Raw genomic sequence first — 16,286 nt, 5'->3', positions numbered from 1 at the left:
TTTTATCAGAGTGACACTCCTAATTTATGAGTAGGGCATAGAGGGAGGGGATATTCTCCAGTGAAGTCAATTGGAATCCAGTATTCTCAGCTTGCCATCATCCCTCGAGTAGAGCTTCCACCATATATGTGGAGGCTGGATGGAAGAAGGGAGCCTTCACTCTCTTAGCCACACTCACCAAGGAACTTGAATCTGGGAGGATTAGAAATTCTGGTGGGCCTGCCTCTCCCAGGGAGACACTCAATCCCTTAACTAGTTGCTGAAGGTAGGGGCAGCCCCGTCTTCTTGACCATACTCACCTGGACTGGAACATCTTGCTGGAAGGTGGGAGTGTGGAGGAAGGGAATGAGTCATAGTTCAAGTGTCACAGACTTGCTGTTCTTATGGCGATTCAGTAGATTTTCTTGAATTAAGTGTTTCTTTGCTGTATGCATTTAGGGCAATTTCCAAAGACTTAAAATGGCTGTTTATTTTATAATTTTCATAAGATATAGCTGTTTTTCTGGGGCCTGGGTCAATGGAGCAAATTCTTCCTCCATTCCAGAAATGGAACTCCCAACAGTCATCACATTTATGAAGAATATTTTAATTACATAAGAAAATGGTCATAATATAACAGCTGATAAAGGTACAAGTTAAAAATATTTTCAGTATAGCCCCAAAGTTCTATATCATGCATATGTACAGGGTTTTTTGAATACATATATTTTATATATTAAAAGAGAAAAGACTGGAAGAAAATAAGCAAAGTCTTAACAACTGATCTTTTAGTTATTTTCCAAATTTTGTTTAATGATTATGTATTGTTAATATAATAAAAAAATTAAAATACAACACAATACAATATCTTAGTAGTTTTAGCTTAAGTATGTTTTCCCTGACATGCCCTCTTGGCTGCCTATAGTAATATTGGAGGAACAACAATATTGTAGAAAATTTACACCAGTACATTACACCAGTAAGTACCAATACGTTATAATAATGGGTCACTGGTATAATTGTATGAATCAAATGACAGAGACCTAACTTTAGTTTACTTTGGGCAGTCAGAAAATAGAATTATATTTCAAACACTTTCCACATGGTGATGATGATGATGATGATAGACAACTCTGTGCACTTACAATGTGCCAGACCCCTTCCCTTTATTATTTGATATAATCTTCATATTCTTATGAGATAGATACTGCTATTATCTTTATTTCATATGTGAAAAAATTAGGGCATAGATAGAATAAGTAATTTGCACATTTCAATTAGGAAGTGGAATGGGAATAGAAACCAGTAACAGAAAATCAGATTATCATGGGCTGAAACATTTAGCACTTAATTTTTTTGCATATTAACAGAAATCAAGAGGACTGGTACTCCTTGCATTTTTGTTCTTTTCCATCCTTAGTGTGCAGCATTTAGTCTCACAATTACAAGATCCTTTTAGGCCTCTAGACATTGTTTCTTGGAGGAGAGAAGAGTAGAAGATGGAATGCAAAGGGTAAAGGGGATATATGCCAAGTTTATCCCTTTAAAAAATCTTTCCCCAGAATATCTTCCTTGTAAATTGCATTTCCTTCTCATTGGCCAGAACTCGGTCTGTGATCACTCTCATCTTCAAAGGAGGTTGAACTAAATATCTTAGTTCTGGAGCTTCTATAGTTGAAAAGACAAGGGGGAAGACAATGGCTTTTGGACCATCAATCCATTGTGTTACACAGCCCAAGGTCATATAGCTAGTAAATGGTGCTAGTAAATTCTCTTAACCTCTCTAATAATCTTCCTGAAGGTATTCAGAGATTCTATTTGGAATATAGAAATGATTATTATAAAATTTTGCCATTGGTATGACTCTTAGATTTGTAGTCACAGACCCAGGCAGAGGATTGAAAAGAATTTATGATCTAAGAGATGACATCAGCAGGGCTGGAGAACTGTTGTCTACAAAAGATCTAAAAAGAATGTAAACTTAATGATGCAATGAAAGGATTAGTTTAATTCAGACAGGGTTAACAAAGGAATGCAAAAGGTGGTTTGTAGAATTCTATCTACAAAAATCAAGACATAATGATGATTAAAAAAAAAAACTGAAAAAAAATAAAAAACAAACCCAGGGAACAAGTATTAGAATTCTCTTTTGTCACATTTCTCTTTGCAAGTGTGTATCCTCAGGTTTGTATCCCTGTCTTGGAGATCTGGTTGTTAAGCAACCATCTCAGGGTCTCAGGGCCAGTGCAATCACCTCAACTTTCCTGGGATGTTACAATTCCACTTTTGTCCAGTTAAGTGTCCTTCCAACCATATGGAGTTTTAGAATGCAATTTAGATGTAATAAAATTAACCATCCCACAAATAATACTTTTATGTAACGTATAGGAAGAAGTTATCACTGGGTAATATCTTTTATTTGTTAAAGTGTAATACTTAAGACAGATTACCCATGTGCTTTTGGCTTTACCCACATTATTGATTTCAGACTTATAGTTTTAAATTGATAGGGATAGAATTTGGCTAATTTTATCAATAGATCTTAAATTAAAAAAAAATTTTTTAACATTTATTTATTATTGAGAGACAGAGAGAGACAGAGCATGAGCAGGGGAGGGGCTGAGAGACAGGGAGACACAGAATCCGAAGCAGGCTCCAGGCTCTGAGCTGTCAGCACAGAGCCCACCGCGGGGCCTGAACTCATAAACCGCAAGATCATGACCTGAGCTGAAGTCAGATGCCCATGATGGAGCCACCCAGGCGCCCCAATAGTTCTTAAATTTTTAAGAATTATTTGAGATAACTTTTGAGATTCACTGTATATATGCGTATGTTCAATTTATTAACTTATGGAATTGTTTTGCTCGTAAGGATTGTTGGGTTTACCCTGCCAAGCATTTGAAGTTGTAAAAGAGAATAGTAAATACATGAGATTTGTGAATGTAGTTAAGGAATGTATTTAAGAAAGTAATTAAGGGAGGAGCGCCTGGGTGGCGCAGTCGGTTAAGCGTCCGACTTCAGCCAGGTCACGATCTCGCGGTCTGTGAGTTCGAGCCCCGCGTCGGGCTCTGGGCTGATGGCTCAGAGCCTGGAGCCTGTTTCCGATTCTGTGTCTCCCTCTCTCTCTGACCCTCCCGCGTTCATGCTCTGTCTCTCTCTGTCCCAAAAAAAATAAATAAACGTTGAAAAAAAAAAAAAAAGAAAGTAACTGAGGAGACAAGATGGCGGAACAGCATGGAAGTTTTTTGTGTGTCTCACGTCCATGAAATACAGCCAGACCAACACTAAACCATCCTACACACCTAGAAAACTGACTGGAGGATTAACACAACAATCTGCACAACCTGAACCACAGAATTCATCAGAAAGAGAAAAAATTCATTTTTATTTTCAATTTTTATTAAAATATTTTTCTTTAATTTTTATTACCATATTTTTTACTTTTGTGAATTTTTTTTCAAATTATATTTTACTTCCATTTTATTTTATTCTACTTCAGTGTATTCATCTTTTCAAATTTTCAAATGATCTCCTTTTCTTTTTTTCTTTTTTTCATTTCTTTTCATTTTCTTGAATACAGAAAGAGAAAAACTTCCTTTTTACCTTCAATTTCTATTAAAAATATTTTTCTTTAATTTTTTACTATATTTTTTGCTTTTATGTAAATCTTTTCAAATTATTTTACTGCCATCATTTTATTTGTCTACTACAGTGTATTCACTTTTTCAAATTTTCAAACGATTTCCTTTTTTCCCTTTTTCCCCTTTTTCTTTTTTCTTTTTTGTTTCTTTTCTTTTTCTTGAATATAAAAAAGAAAAATTCATTTTTATTTTTAATTTTTAATAAAAATATTTTCTTTAATTTTTCTACTATAGTCTTTACTTCTATGTACATTTTTTCAAATTCTATTTTACCTCCATCATCTCATTTTAGTCTATTTTAGTGTATTCATTTTTTCAAATTCTCAAACGATTTCCTTTTTTTTCTCCTACCCCCCTTTTTTTCTCTAATCTGTCAAACCACTTTCAACACCCAGACCAAAACACACCTATGATCTAGCATCATTTATTTGATTTGTGTGTGTGTGTGTTTAATTTTTTAATTTTAATATTTTTAAAATTTTAATATTTTTAAAATTTTAATATTTTTAAAATTTAAAATTTTCTACCTCATTAGTTCATTTTCTACCTTCAAAATGACAAAATGAAGGAATTCACCCCAAAAGAAAGAGCATTTAGAAACGACAGCCAGGGATTTAACCAACACAGATACAAGCAAGATGTCTGAACCAGAATTTAGAATCCCGATAATAAGAATACTAGCTGGAGTTGGAAATAGATTAGAATCCCTTTCTGCAGAGATAAAAGAAGTAAAAAATAGAATGAAATTAAAAATGCTAAAACTGAGCTGCAATCACAGATGGATGCAGCGGCAGCAAGGATGGATAAGCCAGAACAGAGAATCAGTGATAAAGGGGACAAACTTATGGAGAATAATGAAATGGAAAAAAGAGGGAGATTAAGGCAAAAGAGCATGATTTAAGGATTAGAGAAATCAGTGACTCATTAAAAAGGAACAACATCAGAATCATAGGGGTCCCAGAAGAAGAGGAGAGAAAAATAGGGGTAGAAGGGTTATGTGAGCAAATCTTAGCAGAAAACTTTCCTAACCTGGGGAAAGACACAGACATCAAAATCCAGGAAGCACAGAGGACCCCTATTAGATTCAACAAAAACCGACCATCAACAAGGTATATCATAGTCAAATTCATAAAATACTCAGGCAAGGAGAGAATCATGAAAGCAGCAAGGGAAAAAAAGTCCCTAACCTACAAGGGAAGACAGATCAGGTTTGCAGCAGACCTAGCCACAGAAACTTGGCAGGCCAGGAAGGAGTGGCAGGATATATTCAGTGGGCTGAATCAGAAAAACATGCAGCCAAGAATTCTTTATCCAGCAAGGCTGTCATTCAAAATAGAAGGAGAGAAAAAAGTTTCCCAGACAAACAAAAATTAAAGGAGTTTTTAACCACTAAACCAGCCATGCAAAAAAATTTAAGGGGGACTCTCTGAGGGGAGAAAAGAGGAAAAAAATATATATATAGTAATTAATTAATTAATTAATTAATACCAAAAGCAACAAAGATTAGAAAGGACCAGAGAACACCACCAGAAACTCCAACTCTACAAGCATCATAATGGCAATAAATTCATATCTTTCAGTACTCACTCTAAACGTCAATAGACTCAATGCTCCAATCCAAAGACATAGGGTAACAGAATGGATAAGAAAACAAGATCCATCTATATGCTCTTTGTAAGAGACCCACTTTAGACCTAAAGACACCTTCAGATTGAAAATAAAGGATGGAGAAACATCTATCATACTAATTGTCAACAAAAGAAAGCCGGAGTAGTCATACTTATATCAGCCAATCTAGACTTTAAAATAAAGACTATATCAAGAGATGCAGAAGGGCATTATGTCATAATCAAAGGGTCTATCCACCAAGAAGACCTAACAATTGTAAACATTTATTCGCCAAATGGGGAGCACACAAATATATACATCAATTAATCACAAACATAAAGAAACTCATTGATAGTAATACCATAATAGTAGGAGACTTCAACACCCCACTCACAGCAATGGACAGATTATCTAATCAAAAAATCAACAAGGAAACAATGGCTTTGAATGACACACTGGGCCAGATGGATTTAACAGATATATTCAGAACATTTCATCCTAAAGCAGCAGAATATACATTCTTCTCCAGTGCACATGAAATGTTCTCCAGAATAGACCATATATTGGGACACAAATCAGTCCTAAGTAAGTACAAAAAGATCGAGATCGTACCGTGAATATTTTCAGACCACAACGCTATCAAACTTGAAATCAACCATAAGAAAAAAATTTGGAAAAGTAACAAATACTTGGAGACTGAAGAACATCCTACTAAAGAACGAATGTGCTAACCAAGAAGTTAAAGAGGAGATTAAAAAGTACATGGAAGTATCAATGAAAATGATAACACCACAACCCAAAACCTCTGGGATGAAGCAAAGGTGAAGGTCATAAGAGGAAAGTATATAGCAATCCAGGCCTTCCTAAAGAAGGAAGAAAGATCTCAGATACACCACCTAACCTTACGCCTTAAAGATCTGGAAAAAGAACAGCAAATAAAACCCAAAACCAGCAGAGGACAGGAAATAATAAAGATTAGAGCAGAAATTAATGCTATCAAAACCAAGAAAACAGTACAACAGATCAATGAAACCAGAAGCTGTTTCTTTGAAAGAATTAACAAAATTGATAAACCACTAGCCAGTTTGATCAAAAAGAAAAAGGAAAGGACCCAAATAAATAAAATCAAAAATGAAAGAGGAGAGATCACAACCAACACAGCAGAAATAAAAACAATAATAAGAGAATATTATGAGGAATTATATGCCAATAAAATGGGTAATCTAGAAGAAATGGACAAATTCCTAGAAACATATACACTACCAAAACTGAAACAGGAAGAAACAGAAAATTTGAACAGACCCATAACCAATAAGGATATTGAATTAGTAATCAAAAATCTGCCAAAAAACAAGAGTCCAGGGCCAGATAGCTTTCCAGGGGAATTCTACCAAACATTTAAGGATGAGTTAACACCTATTCTCTTGAAGTTGTTCCAAAAAATAGAAATGGAAGGCAAACTTCCAAATTCTTTCTATGAAGCCAGCATTACCTTGATCCCAAAACCAGACAGAGACCCCACTAAAAAGGAGAACTATAGACCAATTTCCCTGATAAACATGGATGCAAAAATCTTCAACAAGGTATTAGCCAACCAGCTCCAACAATACATTAAAAAAATGATTCACCACGACCAAGTGGGATTTATACCTGGGATGCAGGGCTGGTTAATATCCACAAAACAATTAACATGATTCATCACACCAATAAAAGAAAGGACAAGAACCATATGATCCCCTCAACAGATGCAGAGAAAGCATTTGACAAAATACAGCATCCTTTCTTGATAAAAACCCTCAAGAAAGTAGGGATAGAAGGAGCATACCTCGAGATCATAAAAGCCATATATGAATGACCCAATGCTAATATCATCCTCAGTGAGGAAAAACTGAGAGCTTTCCCACTAAGGTCAGGAACAAGAAAGGGGTGTCCATTCTCACCACTGTTATTCAACATAGTATTAGAAGTCTTAGCCTCTGCAATCAGACAACACAAAGAAATAAAAGGCATCCAAATCGGCCAGGAGGAGGTCAAACTTTCACTCTTTGCAGATGACATGATACTCTATATGGAAAATCCAAAAGAGTCCACCAAAAAACTGCTAGAATTGATTCATGAAATCAGCAAATTTGCAGTATATAAAATCAATGCACAGAAATCAGTTGCATTCCTATACACCAACAATGAAGCAACAGAAAGAATTCAAGGAATCAATCCCATTTACAATTGCACAAGAAACCATAAAATACCTAGGAATAAATCTAACCAAAGAGGTGAAAAATCTATACACTGAAAACTATAGAAAGCTTATGAAAGAAATTGAAGAAGACACAAAAAATGGAAAAAGATTCCATGCTCCTGGAGAGGAAGAACAAATATTGTTACAGCGTTGATACTACCCAAAGCAATCCACATATTCAATTGCAATCCCTATCAAAATAACACCAGCATTCTTCACAGAGCTACAACAAATAATCCTAAAATTTGTATGGAACCAGAAAAGACCCTGAATAGCCAAAGCAATCTTGAAAAAGAAAACCAAAGCAGGAAGCATCACAATCCCAGACTTCAAGCTATACTACAAAGCTGTAACCATCAAGACAGTATGGTACTGGCACAAGAACAGACATTCAGATCAATGGAACAGAATAGAGAACCCAGAAATGGACCCACAAACGTATGGCCAACTAATCTTTGACAAAGCAGGAAAGAATATCCAATGGAATAAAGACAGTCTCTTCAGCAAGTGGTGCTGGGAAAACTGGACAGTGACATGCAGAAGAATGAACATGGACCACTTTCTTACACCATACACAAAAATAAACTCAAAATGGATGAAAGACCTCAATGTAAAACAGGAAGCCATCAAAATCCCAGAGGAGAAAGCAGGCAAAAACCTCTTTGATCTTGGCCGCAGCAATTTCTTACTCAAAACGTCTCTGGAGACAAGGGAAACAAAACCACAAATGAACTATTGGGACCTCATCAAAATAAAAAGCTTCTGCACAACGAAGGAAATAGTCAGCAAAACTAAAAGGCAACTGACAGAATGGGAGAAGGTATTTGTAAATGACATATCAGATAAAGAGTGATTATCCAAAATCTATACAGAACTCACCAAACTCAACACCCAAAAAACAAATAATCCAGTGAAGAAATGGGCAAAAGACATGAATAGACACTTCTCCAAAGAAGACATCCAGAAGGCCAACTGACACATGAAAAAATGCTCAACGTCACTCATCATCAGGGAAATACAAATCAAAACCACAATGGGATACCACCTTACACCTGTCAGAATGGCTAACGTTAACAACTCAGGCCACAACAGATGTTGGGGAGGATGCAGAGAAAGAGGATCTCTTTTGCATTGTTGGTGGGAATGCAAGCTGGTGCAGCCCCTCTGGAAAACAGTATGGAGGATCCTCAAAAAACTAAAAATAGAACTACCCTATGACTCAGCAATTGCAGTACTAGGCTTTTATCCACGGGATACAGGTGTGCTGTTTCGAAGGGACACATGCACCCCCATGTTTATAGCAGCACTATCAACAATAGCCAAAGTATGGAAAGAGCCCAAATGTCCATCAATGGATGAATGGATAAAGAAGAAGTGGTATATATATACAATGGAGTATTACTCGGCAATCAAAAAGAATGAAATCTTGCCATTTGCAACTACGTGGATGGAACTGGAGGGTATTATGCTAAGTGAAATTAGAGAAAGACAAAAATCATATGACTTCACTCATATGAGGACTTCAAGAGACAAAACAGATGAACATAAGGGAAGGGAAACAAAAATAATATAACAACAGGTAGGGGGACAAAACAGAAGAGACTCATAAATATAGAGAACAAACTGAGGGTTACTGGAGGGGTTGTGGGAGGGGGGATGGGCTAGGGCTAAATGGGTAAAGGGCACTAAGGAATCTATTCCTGAAATCATTGTTGCACTATATGCTAACTAATTTGGATGTAAATTAAAAAAATAATAATAATAAAATTAAAAAAATATAAAAATAAAAAATAAAAAGAAAGTAACTAAATAACTTGGGGAATAAATGGGAATAATTATTACAAAGAATTTAGCCTCTTTGTCTACCATGGATATATATCTACTGTGGTAGATAAAATGTGGTATATATATACAATGAAATATTACTCAACAATCAAAAAGAATGAAATCTTGCTATTTGCAACAACTTGGATGGAACTAGAATATATTATGCTAAGCAAAATAAGTCAGACAGAAAAAGATAAATATCACATGATTTCACTCAGATGTATAATTTAAGAAAAAAAACCAGATGAACATAGGGGAAGTTAAGGAAAACTAAGCTAAAATCAGAGAGGGAAGCAAACCATAAGAGACTCTTAAATACAGAGAACAAACTGAGGGTTGTTGGAGGGGTGTTGGGTGGGGGAATGGGCTCAATGGGTGATGGGCATTAAGGAGGACACTTGTTGGGATGAGCCCTGGGTGTTACATATAAGTGGTGAATCACTAAATTCTACTTGGAATTTCATAACCATTATGACACTATATGTTAACTAACTTGGATTTAGATAAAATTCAAAAATAAATAGATAAAAATAAAATATCTCTTGTAAAAAAATAAATAAAAATAAAGAAGTAAAAACAAAGAGATAAAAAGTAAAAAACAAAAAGAATTTAGCCTCTTTAGCTTGAGTCAATCAAATATTAGTAAAAAGAGTAAGTAAAAATGATTCATATTTTATTAGAATTATAAATAGAATTACATGAGTGGTAGATTGCACTTAAAATGTAAGGAAATTAGATTTTGAATTTTATAGTGTTAATCAGTAAATATTAGTTTAAAACCAAAGTGACTATAAGTAGTTCTTTCTCTGCACAAAGGCCCCTCTTGGACCTTAAAAGGCTGCACATTGACACATTTTCATTCTGGATGAATAGAGGCTTTATGTAGCAATTCACTGTTTACACAGCCCATAGCACTTGTCTAGACAAGGACAATAAGCTGGTTAATGCCAAATATGAAGGGAGCAGCAGGTTCCAAGAACTCGTGTTGTACTCTGGTTATTGGAAGGGATCTTTTTCTAAGATGCCTGCCAATTCTATCCCTTGCATAGAATTTATTTAAAATGATTTTTTTCCAAAAGAATAAAATAAATATAGAAAATAAAATGATTTTTTTCTTACTATAAAGAGAAATCTAGCCTTGGATTAAGGCAAACAAAGGGTGTCCCATTCAGCATGTTTGGTTACTCTGACAATGGAGCCAACCTTGTACTACTGCTCACAGGATCCCTAACCACATGAATTTGGGCCTCCAGAAAAGGGAGAGTTTTATATTTTCTGTAAAACAAATGATTTTAAGTTGTGTCAGCATCCTTCCTTGTCCAACAGAACTTCAGTTTATTTATCTTGGTTATGTCAAAATTGCTGGATTGGGAATTCATCTGCTGAAGTATCATTTGATTAACTGTCCTGTGTAAAGTTTTTCCCTTTCTATGTGTCTAAAGTAATCATCAGTAGAATAATATCCTGTTTTGTCAGGAGGAATGGAGGACTCACTTGTTTGTTCTTATTGGCATATCCCTTATATAGGGCTGCTGGAGAAGGCAAGGGGATTTCAGGAGTTTCAGGTTTATTGGTAGATGTATCCATTGGAGGAAACAGCAGTGGCCCTGTCTTTGACAATGAGTTGCCTATTCCTCTGTGACAATCTGCTTCTCAAGTAGTAGTAAAGAGCCCTCTAATGCACTCCATTCTAAAATCTCTGTTACTTCAGCATAGTTGCCTTTGTTAACTGGCTTTATTTTAATTTTAAAAATTTCACCTGATACTTTCAAGAGTAACCTCAGTTCCAAAGCCCTTTTGTGTGAGGAACAGAATTCACAACAAAATTGCTTCTCTGATAACCAGGCAGACACACAGGGAATGTATTACTCAGTCCTTCAGCTTCCAGAGGTGATTTCTAACCACAGAGTCCTCAGAGCAGAAGGGATTTGGGATTGGTTTCCAGCCACATCTCTGGGCACAGGCTTCAGTCCCATGGCCTATGCCTTCTGTTGTGCCTTCCATGTAGCCAGGATATTGCCTATCCTGGGCCCCATGCCTGTGCCCTCTCTCAGCTCTGTTAACCTCCCTGCCTCCTGAGTTTGGCACTTAGCCTAGGCTGTCTTTGCTTTCTCTAGCTGGGGCACTAGATCCCAGTGTGGAGGAGAGTGTGGCTGAGGCCCTGCCACCGTCTGGCCTTGGTACAGTTCTGAAACACAGTGCTGTTCATATTTTAATACACTACAAAACAACTGGAGGATGTTATGAAAATGCAGATTTGAGGGTGCCTGGATGGCTCAGCTGGTTAAAGAGCAGACTCTTGATTTCAGCTCAGGTTATGGACTCGCAATTGTGGGATCTAACCCCACAGTGGGTTCGGTGCTTAGCGTGAAGGCTGCTTGGGATTCTCTCTCTCCCTTTCTCTCTGCCCCTCTTCTGCCTGCTCGCTTCTGCTCTGTCTCTCTCTCTCTCTCTCTCAAAGAAAAAAAAAAAAGGCGGATTTTGATTCCATAGGTCTGGTTGTGGGTAGAACTAAAAGTTTGCATTTTTTATCAAGTCCCCAGGGATTTGAATTCTGCAGTTCTTGGACCAAATTTGAATAATAGAGATTTAAAAGACATTTAAGGTATAGGCCTTGGAGATACTGCAGGTTTGGTTCCAGACCATGATAATAAAGCAAATATCACAATAAAATGAGTCAAATGAATATTTTGGTTTCCTAGTGCATATAAGAGTTATGTTTATACTTTACTGTAGTCTATTTAGTGTGCAACAGCATTATGTCCAAAAAATAATGTACATACCTTATTGAAAACTACTTTATTGCTAAAAATGCTATCATCTGAGCTCTCAGCCAGTCATACTCTTTTTGTTGGTGGTGGTGGGGGGGTGTCTTGCCTCAATGCTGATGGCTGGTGACTGATCAGCGTGGTGGTTACTGAAGGTTGGAGTAGCTGTGGCAATTTCTTAAAATAACAGAGCATTGGGAGTGCCTGGGTGGCTCAGTCAGTTAAACATCCGACTCTTGACTTTGGCTCAGGTCATGATCTCATAGTTTGTGAGTTCGAGACCCCCTTTGGACTCCACTGACAGTGTGGAGTCTTCCTGGGATTCTCTCTTTCCTCTCTCTGTCCCTCTCTCTCTCAAAATAAATAAATAAGTAAAAACAACACAGCAATGAAGTTTGCTGCATCAGTGGGCTTTTTCTTTCATTTGAACACATAGAGACCATTGTAGGGTTATTAACTGGCCTAATTTCAATATTTTTGTGTCTCAGGGAATAGGACGCCTGAGGAGAGGGAGAGAGACAGGTGAATCACCTCTGGGTGTGTCAGAACACACATTTATTGATTAATCTCACCACCTTAGGTGGGCACAATAGTGGCACCCCAAAATAATTATAGTAGTAATATAAAAAATCATTGATCACAGATCACTATAACAAAGATAATAATGAAAACAAAAAAACAAAAAAAACCAACAAAGATAATAATGAAAAAGTTTGAAATATTATGAGAATGACTAAAATGTGACCCAGAAAGACAAAGCAAGCAAATGCTGGTAGAAAAAATGGTGCTGATAGACCTGCTCCACGCAGGGTTGCCACAGTCTTTCAATTTGTACAAAATGCAACATCTGTGAAATGTGATCAAGTGAAGCACAATAAAAGGAAGTATGCCTGTAATTAATTGATTGAGTAATTAATTTCTGTCTTCTATCTCTTTTCCTTTCTTCATTCCTTCCTTTTCCTCCCTCTTGTTAGCAAGAAACCTGTGCCTGATTAAGGTTAATGTAATTTCTGTCTGTTCTCCAAACTTGAGTTCACTTTAAAACATCCCCTTCTACACCTTACACCAACATTCAGGAAAAAAGATGGACCATGATGGTTGTGGTGGTGTGGGCTTAAAACTCATTTTGTCATTTAAATGGAAACCTTTTAAAATGTCTTTCAATTCAAGTCTTCTGCCTAGATTCACTGTGGAAACTTGTTTGTAGTGTGTCAAATAAGACTCTGAAGATAATTTCTTTATCTCACTTCTTGTCGTTACTTCCTTTTGAAAAATAAGGCTTAGTATTTTTTTTACATACTCTTTAGAAAAAAGAATTCATTTTCCTACTAAATTCTGGAGACACTACTGCTTTCAGATCTCAGAATTCCCATCGGTAGTTGTCATTTATAATAAGACTTATGTGGGAAAAAGCTTGCCTTTTATGCTGTGATAGGGAATAAATGTTTTTCAAAACTAATAAAAACAACAAAATCAAAAGGACATTAAGTTTCTAGTCCTTAATTTTAAAATTAAAAACACCACAGTAATTATTTTGTGTGGTGTATGCTCTGTACATTAGGGTGGCTTTTTATTCTATCCTACTAATTTTTTTTTTTAACTCTTGTAGCAGCAGCTGGCCTCATGAACACTTACCAAAGGTACCGAATTTCCTCTCTGTGTTGTCATGTCAGATGTGGTCAATGATATCCTGTTTCTGAACGAACCAGTACAACTTCCTTCGTACTGCAGAAACAGGAGCTACCTCTGAGAATGAATAAATTCCACACAGAAAAATATTCACAAAACTATCATTCTAACTTAACTTTAAAAGAGAGGAAGCCCTAATGACAACTAAACATTATTATTACTTCATGTTAACTTCCAAGTTCCCAACCTTTGCTAGGAGAGCTGTAATAAGATAAAAAAGATGTTGATAACGTTGCTGGGGCTGAGGCTTCAGTTTACCTGTTAGGTGCGGTTTAGCTTAAATCTGCTCGGCTGACTCCTATTAATTTCAAGGATGGGGAAGATGCTTGCTTGGGTTTGGGTGTTCACTAGAGGCAGTGCGGTGATCCCGGACCCTCATAGAAACATATGTTCCCCAAAGTGAAATAGTAGGTCAAAATTGCACACGACACTTTGTCACACATGGCCAGAATTCTCTCCTAAAAAAGGACCCATTTATTATGCTGCCAGTTTCTGGTTCTGACGACATTTCTATCACTTCCCTGGCTTAACTGATGTCATGGCACCTAAATATCATTTATATGTTAATACAACAATAGCACTGCTAAGCATTTACTACCTGCCTTAGACAGTTTTTCTTTCAACAACTCCATCTCCATCTTGCGAATAAGGAAACTGAGACTCCTTCTTGGAGTTACTTAACTCCAAGAGGTTAAGTAACCTGCCCAAAGTCCAGGAGAACAACAAGGGATGGATGTGGATGTGGTCTGCCCTGCAGGTAATTTAAATATAATAATAAAACTAGCTAAAAATCAGAGTACCTTGATTGCTTTTTTAAAGCATTTGAAAAATTTGTGATAAAAAGATACATGACAAATTTACTGTCTTAACCATTTTTAAATATACAGCTCCGTGGTATTAAGCACATTCACACTGCTGTGCAACCATCACCATCATCCACCTCCAGAACTCTTTTCATCTTGCAAAATTGAAAAGTTGAACCCATTAAACAATAACTCCTCATTCCTTCCTGCCCCCAGTCCCTGACAAACACCATTCTGCTTTCTGTCTTAATGGATTTGACTACTCTAAGTCCCTCAGATAAGTGGGTTGTCCTTTGTGACTGGCTTATTTCACTTAACATAATGTCTTTAAGGTTTATCCAGGTTGTAGCACATGTCAGAATTTCCCTCCTTTCTCAACGGCTGAATAATATTCCACTGTGTAGATGTATGACATTTTGTCTATCCATTCATCCATCAGTGGACACTTGGGTTGCTTCAACTTTTTGGCAATGGTGAATATGCTCCTATGAACATGGGTGTGTGTGTGTGTGTATCGTGGGTGTATGTACTGTGTGTGTGTGTTTAAATCATTACGTACCAATAATTCTAAATAATGGCAGCAATAAAATAATCCTTCCTGAAAAAAACATTTTTTTGGTTCAAGTTTTAAGCAACTATTGTGGGAATTATTGCATTTTAAAAACAGTGTATGCTTCAAAATTAGGACATTTTACAGATTATTTTTCCTTTAATAAACACTGGATTCTACACAGAAGTTAATTCCAAGAACAGGAGTTATGGAGTCCATCCTTATTCATTTAGAGAATAAATTTGTGAGGGTTTGAAATTTTTTGACCTTGCTTTGACTGCAATTCATATCTTGAACCCCTATTATGCATTCCTCTGTTTAAATAACTAAATTTAAAATAAACAATGATAGTAAATGATTATAAAGACAAAGAACAGAACCTGAGTTACCAGTGCTATCATTCTATGTGAATAATTTTGAGTTTTGTTTTTCTTTAAGATTTAAATTAATAAAACAGCGGTCAACTCTGTGGTATAATCTTTTTTATTAAGTACAAATATTTGGATGAGTTTGAATACCTCTCACTTTGAAACTTACTTTGTAAAATTGTTAATTGTTTTAAAACTGAAGAATTAATTTGAGAAAATAATGATCATTTACCAATTATTACATGAGGATTACTGAATATAACTGTTGTATGGAGGAGAGAATGTTAAAGATAATGATTACTCTGGTTGTCAAATGCTCTGGAAACATCAAAGTCACAAGCTTGTAAATAGCAAGGCATGTGTGTTCAAATCCAGATTAGTCTATTTCATGCTATTTACCCCTACTTTATGCTATTTAATTATTAGCCAGTTTGCCCATTTTCTAAAGACAGTTTGTTATCTACCAGTGCACTACAATGGTCAAAATAGCTACTACAGAGCAAGTACTTCAAGGTGAACATGGTATTCTCTTTCTCCTCAAGAAACTTCTACTCTTAGTGAGGAAGAAAACCTGTATCATAGGTTGAGTGTTTTCAGAAAATTAACTGGAATTTTATTTTTTGTATTGCTCTTGTTTTGCAGCTTTGGAGAATGTGCAGTAATGAGAATCAAGATCTTTTTCCATTTCTACCTAGGTGAGAGCCCTATGTTGTGCTTATAAAATCCAATCATGTTATACCCATCCTATGCCATGTGGTATTAAGGGCAGTTCCTTGTTCTCCAGAGAATCAGTACCCAACAGGTCAGCATGCGC

The sequence above is a fragment of the Acinonyx jubatus genome, chromosome F2 (genome assembly GCF_027475565.1).
Source record: "Acinonyx jubatus isolate Ajub_Pintada_27869175 chromosome F2, VMU_Ajub_asm_v1.0, whole genome shotgun sequence".
In the NCBI taxonomy this organism is placed as follows: domain Eukaryota; kingdom Metazoa; phylum Chordata; class Mammalia; order Carnivora; family Felidae; genus Acinonyx; species Acinonyx jubatus.
Note: the sequence above shows the minus strand (reverse complement) of the source record.